The 9,605-nt window shown below is 35.2% G+C and overlaps 1 protein-coding gene across 4 annotated transcripts in view; it reads left to right on the forward strand.

Moving 5' to 3' along the window:
- Positions 1 to 2,468: 2,468 nt before the first annotated feature.
- Positions 2,469 to 9,605, forward strand: part of LOC117107317 (melanopsin-like) — a 16,431-nt gene continuing 9,294 nt past the window's right edge. The window contains exons 1-2 of one of the 4 annotated variants that reach the window (XM_033248961.1): positions 2,469 to 2,701; positions 6,349 to 6,636. The gene's annotated coding sequence lies outside the window, so the exon portion shown is untranslated. Of the gene's footprint in view, positions 2,702 to 4,198; positions 4,623 to 6,348; positions 6,637 to 9,605 lie in introns of those variants that run through there. The other 3 variants (XM_033248962.1, XM_033248960.1, XM_033248963.1) reach the window with 3 other exon arrangements.

Below are 9,605 nucleotides of genomic sequence, written 5' to 3' on the forward strand. Positions count from 1 at the left end.
TTGTTATAATTCTGAAATATATATTTTAGAAGTGAATAATTGATTAGGTTGTGATTACAAAAATAAACATTATAGATCTAGCCTGGCCTCTTTTTTTAAGATTGTCATTCAGTCACTCGTAGTTGTACGAATGAAATTTGTTTACTTGACGTAAATGCACAAGTACAGTATAAGTAGCAATAGGCCTAATAATCAGTGGTGGCGCCAGAGGGGGGGCGGCTGGGTGCTATAGCCCCCCCCCCCCGTCGGGGAAGCATAGCCCCCCCGTCGGGGAAGGCGATACATTTTGTCGGGGAACAAACAAATTAAAAAAAATATTTACATGTAATATTCGTTTAGCCACCATATTGTTTGTGTTAACTTTTCATCACAAAAACAACAATAACAACAATAATAATAATAATAATAATAATAATAATAATAATAATAATAATAATAATAATAATTTTCAGATTATAGACAGATTTCATGCAAAATTTCAAAAATATAGAATTTCACTTTCAAGAATGATGATTTGAAAATAAGTTGGTTACATTGCATACTCTTTGTTTCTTGCTTTATTCAAAATGTTTTGGTTTTGGAAGCTGATTTCAACATTAGAGAGCATAGCCTACATGAAGTCATATTATAGTAACTCGATGCCTATCAAGTAAGTAATAAAAATTCGCTATAATTCATCAAATATCCGTGGCTTCCAGGGGGCGAATCCCCCTGGACCCCCGGCGGGGGGCCCTAGGCGGCCCCCTGGCCCCCAGCCAAGTGAGACTCGATTCGTTCCACTAGCCCCCGTCGGGGCATTTAGCCCCTCCGTCAGGCAGGTCCTGGCGCCACCACTGCTAATAATTATCATGATGATGATAATGGTGACGATAATTATGACACGAATAAACTATAATATATTTGATTTCAGGTAACCAATGGTACTTGTTTTCTATATAGGAAGATACAAAAACGTATCGTAATTTATGACAACTAATTATAATGTTGTTTTATCATTTCTCATTGTACTGTACTCTGTGTATCTTCATGATTACATTATTCATGAATACATTATCCATGAAGCGACGATGACGCTACAATTACCGTTTATTATAAATAAACTCAATGATAAAATGCATTTAACGTAAACACAATAAAACAATAAAACTACTATGGTATACACTAAAGACCACCTACATTATTACTATCATTATGATAACAATAACTATTATGATTTTTATTGCTATTATCCTTATGTTGATATGTGTAGGCTTAAACTTGAGATTATTATTATTATTGGCTTTTCACAGCAGTACTGGCAAAAGCCATTGTTTTTGTTCTGATTTTTTTTTCTTGCATATATTTTTCTCATTTGTTTGCACAGAAATGTTTATGTGTTAGTGAGGATCAAGTGAAGGGTGTAGATTTGAGGGTCTTTTCAATTTTTGAGGACCCAGACCTAAATATTTCTTTTTAAAAATCCAATGGGTCTAAATGAAACATTCTATAATACTTCTATAAGGTCTTGTAAAAAAATAATTAAATTGTTGTGATGATCCGCAGTATGGTGTGGATCTGAGGACCCTTGAAAGGAAAACGTCCCAGACAAAATATTTCGAAAACGGATCTGAATGAAACATTCGGAAAGGTTTAACCAAGTTACAAGGAAGATAGTATTATGTGTTGGCGACGAATCAGTCAAGGGTGTACATTGGAGGGTCATTTAAATTTTTAGATCTCAGACATCAAGGTAAACAAATTTCATTTCGTACAAGTTGTACGTATGAGTGACAGTACATTCCTAACAAAGGCCTTCAGTATTTTGTAGATGATACCTAATTATTATTTATTTTATGTTCTTTTATGATAAAAAAAAAGAAGGGGGTTCAAGTCTGTTTAACCTCATACTCATCGTAATAAGGTCTACTACAGTACGGCTTGTCGGTTTATGTTTTCCACTAATAAGGTAGTCGCTCGAGCTTTGGATATCGCATTTAAACCCTCGACAGCAGCAGGAAAATCTTTAAATATCCATGAGATTATTGCTGACTCAGGGGGAGGCGTTATATTGAATCTATAGCCCTAGGAATCGTCACTGTCTCAAACGTCCCGGAAAAAAACATTCATGGGCGGTGGTATCCCAGTATTACAGTACGTTGCAATACACATTCTCCTGATGATGACATAATTAATGTCGAAATATTGAATCCCAACACGATGGCGTGTATTTGACTTGGAGTATGTATTATACTTTCTTATACACACTCTCAGTTTGTGCATTGAGCTTCCATTTCCAAGTAGGCTATGTATAACCGATATTCCATTTTGGTGTATTCAAGCGTTTCTTCCTTTCTTCTTCGGTTCTTTGATGCTTTGCTTTACGTTTGGATTTTTTTATTATGTATTATAATCGAATATTTGCTTGTTTGATCGCCCATTCATTTATCAACCCCCTTTTGATTTAATAAAACATTGTGATGACATTGGCCAGTCGACTCGCTCCGCCCACCATAAACATAATTTTGTCAACGTGTAACATATTTACTTGGCCTGATACTACAGTAATCGAATATCAGTTTTTCGGTTCCCCAACTATTGTGCGGGTTACGTACATTTTGTGGATTGCAGATATTTCGTCCATTTTGAGTCTCTATCACAGCAGTACATTGGTTGTTTTTTCGGATTCCAAAATATCGCAGTATGAAGCAACCATTAGGCACTTGTAAGTATTATAGGTCTGTTGTTTGATTGAGCATGTTTGACTTACGGTATGTTATCGTTAGTCTGAGATACCTCTTTGGAAAGGCTGAAATCATCAACGTGCTTTTTTTATTTGTTTTCTATTTTAAAAAAATCAGATTAGTAACAAATTCAATCTGGGATGGCTTGTGCTACGTTTGATACAGTACTAGTTTGATATTATGTTATTATTTATATTAACCTATTGCATACATTTTGAAACAATAACAAAAGAATATAACTGGGGCTCAATGTTTTCACAGTTCGCGACGCACATAGACATAATGATGTTGATATAAGAAGACTTTGGAATTGGCCCTCAAGCCTGCGACCTGCTCAAGCCATATTTTGATGTGGGATGTGGTAGTGAATAACATCAACATCACTATGCCCAAAACAACTTTGTGTTGCCCAAATCCAATGTTCGCTGTTTAGATATATAATAGGCCTACTCATAAATCATACATTTTAGATGTTTTATCAAAAAATGGGTGATGTTTGGTAATTAAATCTATTATAATCTATTATTATTATTATTAGGCCTATAGTAAATGTACAAAAATGCCAACAGACACCTCTGATTAACAAACATCAATGTGCTTTCGAAAAATAACAATTTCCCTTATCTATCGGTTGCAGGAAATTATACAATATAGAAAGTACATAAAGATAAAACCTCGTCCTTCGGAAAACATTTAGGAAACAAAGGACACTTATTCCGGAAACACTCGTTTTTTTTATTTTTATGAATGGGACACTTTGGAAATATTTGAGTTCAACCTCTATTCAACCTGAATAATCAAGGCACTTTACATGTGGTTTGCTTTGCCAACTCGGTGTCAGTGTTCATTCCCTCGCTGTGCACTTCGCTTGTGTCCTTTAGCAAGGTACTTTATCTGCGTTGCTTCTCTCCACCGAGGAAAATAAATGAGTACCTGGTGGGGTTGCCTGCTATTGCGCCAATATGGGAGAAGTGGAATCAATGGCCATAGAAAACAAAGCGCTTCGTAAACTGAAGGGAAGGCGCTATATTATACCAAATAACAATAATTATATACCACTTTGTTTCTCCACCTAGAGTGCAATTGGGTAACCTGGATGTTCGAATGCCACTTTACCGTGGAATCCTTTTCCAAAGGAAGCTGAATATGTGGGGCCTGCTTTACATTATTCGCTATTGAAAAACTGTCATTAATATACCAGTAACCGGATGTCTGGGTATGGCGCATTGGAAAAAATGCGTTTGAAAACAAAATCCCTGCACGCAGGAGCTTTCTCTGTTTTTTCCTTGTTTACTCAATTTAGGTGTTAATCAGATTTGTCTGTATCGTCCAGTGATTTGTAGGCTTATTTGCACGTCACTGCATCCAGGAAACTTTAGTGTTACATAGTTTCACCTTTCTCCTCAAAGCTAATATTATAGGCCTGGAAAAATTATGTCGCGTCTGAGTTGTCTTTAGGTAATATATTATAATAACGACGCACTGAAAAATGCTTTTGAAAAAAAATATCTAAGGCAATTGAAATCTATGCACGCAGGTTTTTGTTCGACATTTTAGAATTTGTTTAAAAGTATTTCTCATTTTTGCTGTAACCTTGGGTGATTGTATAAGGCCTATCCCCATCACTGTACTCAGGAAGTTTTTAAGTTTAATACTTGCGTAACTTCCGTAACTATTTTCACAAAGTAAACACTGGAAAATAAGTGGGTCTCAACTGGTATTTTCAAGACTGATTAGAAGATGGTCGGAGTGGTTCCAGTTTGCAAATCTGGTGATCATAGGCCTGGTTATTTCGATACAGACCTACATCATTATGGTCTGATCTGTTGTTGGAAGAACTGTGGCGCAACAACGAATCATTGGGCCCGGGGCGAGGAAATGTTGGAGGCTCCTTGCATATCAGTAAAGTATTTTTACTCACGTTATTGTTATGGCTGTAAAGACTATATAATTATTAGACAATGTCCAAAAATATCGTGTGACTATTTAACAATATAATCAACTAATGTTTTGCACACACATTATTAAGTTGAATATTTGCGTGCAATGTAGGCCTATATATTCAAACATTATTTCAAAAATGGTATAGTTAACATACAATTTGTGTTAAAGTCTTGTGACTAGTTACTTTGCATTTATCAGGACATACATACAATTAAAATAGATTTACCCATGACACCTTATCTTTAGCAATTTCTTCAACGGACAGGTCTATGCATAAATCGTCATTTGTGTACATCCATTGTATTAGCGTGCATATGTTGCATGCTTAATCATTAAGCGTTGCCAATATACGGTAATAAGCATCGACATCAAACAATAATTTAATCAATCGTTATTAGAGGCGGATAGACAGAGAGAGAAGAAAAGAAAGAGTGAGCACGTTATCGTGTTACCGTATGCCTACTCTAAAACCAGCTAATTTTCTATTTAAATTCCATCAGCAGTGGCGAATTCAGTAATTCTAAATAGACAGGGCCCAGGGAGGTACTTATACAGATGGATGACGGTCTAGACCACTCAGCCCCATCATGGTTGGGCTGATGAAAGAAAATTTATGACTATGGCACTTCACGATGTCCGGAAATAGTACTCTTGGACTTAGATTTGAATATAACTTCATTTTTTTCTCCACATATTTTTATAATTTTCAAAAATTTAAGGGGAGGGCGGGCTGGCCGCCGGAAGCCCCTTGAATCCGCCACTGATCAGTTTCTATGGTCTCTAGATTTCTAAACAAAAAATTACCATCGTTCTTTATGATCAATGGATGGTGTTGAGGCCTTTATCACTCCAAATATCCGAATTAGGTCCATATTAGTAGGCCTAGGACTATATACATCAATTTTAACATGTTACCGGTACCTAAATGTACAATGTATAAGTTACATTGATTGAATAATAGGCCTACTATGATGGGTAATCGTGTATTTATTTATTTTTTAATTGCAATGTTTGAGGGCCAAGGCGGATTCTAGGGTGGGTAGGGACGCAGCCGGCCGGGACCCATATATTTTTTTTTGAAAATTAATTAAAAAAATGTACAGTATTGTCAAGTAAGACTGGGTGGGGGGGGGCGTTGCTCGGGGCTCATTTGGACTTGCGTTTCCCCAAAAGTACACAGGCGTTAATAACTGGTCCAATCTAATAAATCTGCCAAAGAGTGTGTGTTTGTGGGATTTTGTTTATTTGTTTTCTGTTTTTTTGTAATTATAAAAACAGTTACCGTACTGTCAAGTAGTCGAATGCTACTTCGGGCTTGGCTGCTATGAGTGAAAAATAAGGGGCCCGATTTTTATGGTGAACCACCAGGTGTGAGTAATTGGATCATTCGAAACAGTAGACCCTGAAGGTGTTAATCCACCTCATAAATATATAATAAATAAAGTGCTAAATGCATTCAAACGTACATTCACCTCACTAGCACTGTGTTGCATTCAGGTGGAGCACTATGCCATTGTTTAATCTGCAGAAAAAATATTCGTGTAATATGTTGTCAAAAATAGGACTAGGCCATACGCCTTCCAATATGTTGTTACTTCAACATATTGAGCTGAGAGTTCTGTAGTTGTGGTGGTGCAAATTGTGCAGTAGGCCTACATCAATATACAATCCCTGCTCTTTTCAGATGGGTGCACAGTGTTCTTTAACATGCACATGAGCCGTTGCATAAGGAATAAACAGATCATTGATGTCTTTGCCTAAGGACTATGCGCTACTCGCATTTTTGCCATCAAGTTGGCAACACAATGCTGACATTAGATGGAATCGACAGAGGAATTGAAGATATAGAAGGGTTCCCATGGCTCAGCGTATACGAAGTGACATCCACTTTAGTCAACTGTTTTAAACTTCCTCTCTGGAAGCTCTATATTGTTTAAGTGATCTGTGGACGAATACGCAGCTTACGGTATATGTTAGTATATAGCTATATTGTTATTTCAATGTTCCATTTGCACTATGTTTCTCTAAAAATAATATCGTTTTAGTTGAATATGCATCAATTAAACTCCGGGCTGATAGGGCTGGACTTATCCAGTTTCACAGAGTGAAGCGGATGTGAGTACGGCATGATGCTCCAATGCTAGTCCGCCACAGGTTACTCCTAGACTCATTGATACAGATGGGTAGACTGAAGCAATGTACATATAGTGCTTTGCTCAAATACACTAGCGAAATGCACAGCAAAGGATTGAAACCTCGACCTTGAGGTTGGGGAGCCAAAACATTTCCACTGCGTCAAACCGCTTTTCTTGTCCATCCAAATTAAATTATTAATATTATCAAGCCAAGAGGAGAGAAATCTCAGTGGGTAAATGTAACATCAGGTGTACCCCATGGATCAGTGTTAGGTCCTCTTTACTAACTATACTAACCAAAGTGATTATTTTATTGGAACAGAAGTTGTTCCTTATGTAAATGAATTCAAATTTCTTGGTGTTTATATAGTAAGTTATCATGTCATACACAAATTAATTATGTGTGTTGTAAAGCCAGAAAGCTTCTTGGATTTATAATCCGATCCAGTAAGAGTATGTCTTGGGTTGCTGTGTTAAACCTGTATAAAGCTTTACTACTACCGATTATAGTATATTGTGCTTCTATGTGGGTACCAGTTGAAAAATCACATTTGAACCGAATCGAAAGTATTCAAAGAAGACCGACAAGAATAATAATGATTAGAAAAGAAGGTTCTTGGGAGACATCATATTCTATAAACTAAAATCTCTTAATATTTTATCTATTAAAGATGCATTTAAAGTTCAAAAACTTGTACTAGGTTTTAAAATTTTAAAAGGTTTTTGTACTTCATTTTCTCAGTATGTAAATAGTAGTCAACGATGTAAGGGTAGACTTATACATTGGAATGCAAAGTTTAATACGGTACTTTTCTTAATTCTGTTTATGTTATATTCCCACACAATGGGAACAATTACCAATAGAAATTCAAAATTATCAATCAATTTCATTATTTAAGTCTGCTCTTACAAAACATCTTCTTTTAATGTATTAATTAACTAATTACAATTTAAATTCTTAGTATCGAAGTTTAAATTTGTTATTTTTATTTTGTGTTCTATGGAGCGAGTACATTGATTGTTTGGGCTTTCGCCTATTCTCGCATTCTGGCTAAATTGTTCTTTTATGCCGAATAAATATTATAAGTTCATTGGTAATACGCCTATGACAAAATACCAGTGACAAAATGAAAGATAATTATTAGAATTATTACTTTTATGTTGAACCAAAAAACGTACAATAGATTACCTGTAACGTTTCATTGGCAGACTGCCAACTTCTTTATGATAGGCAATTGTATGATTGCCCGCTAAATATGTGAGTTTCTATTTTTTCTTTTCTGGTTTTATTATCCAACTCGCTGTAAACTTAACTGAATCATGAGAAGAGACTTAACAGCAATAACAACAAAATTAAGCCTAAAAATTCATGCGAAAAACATCAAAATGACATTTAAAAAAAAAACCAAACCAATAAAAAAAACAAAAAAACAAAAAAACAAAAAAAACAGGCAACAAGATTCCAAGTTAACCCAATAACGATAAAATACATAAAGAATAAAAGAATAAGAATCAAGTTCAAAAAGGGCCAACATTTTCAAAAGGATTAAAAACTATGAACAATAGAAACCCTAACCCAAACACCAACAGCAAACACAACACAAATACAGCAAAAAAAAATCGATGATTAATGTAAAAGGGCTATAACTATAATTTAACTTGCCAACATAATTTAATGTGGAGAACATTTCTCTGCCTATGTCGCAAATGTTACAGTGCCTAAGTCTCTGGTTTCCACTGTAGTACACTCCAACCTTAACCTTTGGTATATGCAAGTTATATAACGGCATAATAATACAGGCCTACACTTTATTTATGATACAATATCAGATTAATGAATTCTGTAGTCATCCTTAAAAAAAAAGATGATGGTATTCGGGTTTTTTTTTTAGCAGTGTACTGTTATCTTGATCTACATAAATAATTTAACAAGAGAACATTTCTCTGCCTTTGTCGCAAACGTTACAGTGTCTAAGTTTAGGTTTGAACATTTATAATGTTAATAACTTATTTTAGCCGTTATATGGTATATAATATTCTATGTTTCATGCATTAAAACAAACTAAATTCGATGAGTTCAGAACGTTAGTAATTCCATAATAAAGTGACGGCATATTTCAGTCAAGAGGAAAGTAAAAATTTCAATTTAATGTTAAAATTTTGTCGATGAAATACTTTTTGTTTTTTTGTTGGGTTGCAATGAGAATCTTGGCATTAATTAATCATTGAAGTAGAACAAATCATTATATCATTGAAATGTGATGAACATGAGCAAAACATTTAAATTATGTATTGGATTAACTTAGATTAACTAGAATTAACTGAAGGCAGCCTGGACCATCACATATTACAGTACGTCTTTAGTACCAATGACTACTTTAGTAAGCAAGGTTTATGGTAATAGACTATCAAGGTGTCTCGTTTTGGCCTAGCTTATACCGGAAGGATGATAGTCTAGAGATGATACACTCGCTTAAGGAAAATTCTACAACAGCCGTTTTCAGACCCAGTCTCAGACCATTCAAATCTGGTTGTGCATATTATATAATGCATAGAGGGCCACATTTGATTACTTGAGCTTTGTGATCAATCATGTACAAGGGCGCTAAACAGAGGAACATTGGGACTATCATTGGAATTTATTGCTGTGAAGCAGCCAATTCATATTCTTGACAGCAATTTGACCTCTGAAAGGTCATTGTTTGTCAAAAAACAAGGGCCTTGTTGATTTAGACACGATTATAAATGAAACTCATGCAACGCAATGCTGCCATACTTTGTATTTTTATTCCAGTGACCTGTGACC

This window comes from Anneissia japonica, unplaced genomic scaffold, assembly GCF_011630105.1.
Source record: "Anneissia japonica isolate Jap-2015-1 unplaced genomic scaffold, ASM1163010v1 scaffold211_len1577895_cov191, whole genome shotgun sequence".
Taxonomy (NCBI): Eukaryota; Metazoa; Echinodermata; class Crinoidea; order Comatulida; family Comatulidae; genus Anneissia; species Anneissia japonica.